At 45.1% G+C, this 1,567-nt stretch overlaps 1 non-coding gene across 1 annotated transcript; it reads right to left on the bottom strand.

Moving 5' to 3' along the window:
- Positions 1-1,279: 1,279 nt before the first annotated feature.
- Positions 1,280-1,351, bottom strand: trnap-agg (transfer RNA proline (anticodon AGG)). Its single transcript has one exon. It is a non-coding gene; the product is annotated as a tRNA-Pro (tRNA).
- Between the last annotated feature and the right edge of the window lie 216 nt (positions 1,352-1,567).

Here is a 1,567-nt window from a genome sequence, read left to right as displayed (position 1 = left end):
TGATACTGAACCTGATTCTGATTCTGACAAATAAGCAAAGAAATACAAATTACTATCAATGTGTGGAATCACTTTAAAAAAAGTAATTAAGTAATTGATAATATTGGAAACATGATTTGTAGTGTTCTGGAAAGTGCGTGCAGAGGTTGTGGAGTCAGTCTGGTGAAGGTATCTGCACTGGTTCAGGAGCCTGATGGTTTAAGGTTCCTGAACTTGGTGGTGTGGGACCTGTTCCCAATGGTAGCAGCGTGGCCTGGAAAGTGGGGGTCCTTGATCAAGATCAAGTTCAAGTAGCTTTTATTGTCATTTTGACCATACAGTACACAGTAAAAATGAAACAACATTCCTCCAGGACCCTGGTGCTACATGAAACAACACAAAGCTACACTAGACCATGTGAGACACTAGACTAGGTATAACAACACAAAAACTACACTAGACTACAGACCTGCACATGACTACATAAAGTGCACAAAACAGTGCAGGGCAGTACAATAATTAATTAATTAACAAGACAATATGCTCAATAATTAATTAACGAGACAATAGGCTCAGATGATGAATGCTGCTTTCTTATGGCAGCGTTCTCTACAGATGAGATCAACAGCGGGAAGAGCTTTACCCGTGATGGACGGGGCTCTATTCACGACTTTTTGCAAGTTTTCCCGTTAAAGGGCGTCGGTGTTTCCATAACGAGCCTTGATGCAACCAGTCAGAATTCTCTCCACTGTCTATCTATATTTTCTTAAATGACACGCCGAGTCTGCGAAAGCTTCTAAGAAACGCGAGGAGATGGTTGTGGAATCTTATAAATAGCAGGTCAGGAGTAAACCGAACCTCACAATTCAGGACAGTCGCTAAAAAATTCTACGGTCACAGAAGCTGTGGAATTATGGTTACGGACAGTGTTTGGAAAATAAAACATCAGGATCTCTGTTCTAATTTCCAAACAGCGTGTAAAGGGTCGAATCTTCCTCGCCGCCACGTTGTTTCAGGGAAGGGGTCGGGACGGAGCGGCTGTTAGCAGAGTACCCTCCGGGCCGATGCCGTGTCGCCCCGTCCCGCAACTCGCCGGTTCCCTCACGGACCCGCTGCTCCGGTTGGTACCGGGTCCCGGGAGTGAACTTTTAAATCTTTACTTCTTCTAAACCGCTAATCCTTTTAATTTGGCTGTGGTTGGTTGAATGCAGTTATTTGAAAGACTGAACGTGCCGTACATATACATATACGTGCTGTCTATGTTATATGATAATGAAAACGAATGCCCGCACCAAAAGGAGGGCTCGTCCGGGATTTGAACCCGGGACCTCTCGCACCCTAAGCGAGAATCATACCCCTAGACCAACGAGCCGACTGACACTGAAAATGAAGGCTGTACTTATGGAGAAAATTATATCCGTATTGTGAGAAAGTTGACCCGCGAAATGAATGGGAACGGAGTGAGAATCATAGACACAACAGATTCTGCGGGTGCTGGAAAGCCGAAGCAACACACGTGCCGGAGGAACTGATGAAGGGTCTCGGCCCGAAACGTCGTCTGATTATTTCCCTCCACAGATACTACCTG

The sequence above is a fragment of the Hypanus sabinus genome, chromosome 3, assembly GCF_030144855.1.
Source record: "Hypanus sabinus isolate sHypSab1 chromosome 3, sHypSab1.hap1, whole genome shotgun sequence".
Classification (NCBI taxonomy): Eukaryota; Metazoa; Chordata; class Chondrichthyes; order Myliobatiformes; family Dasyatidae; genus Hypanus; species Hypanus sabinus.
This window is presented reverse-complemented; position numbering and strand designations above follow the sequence as displayed.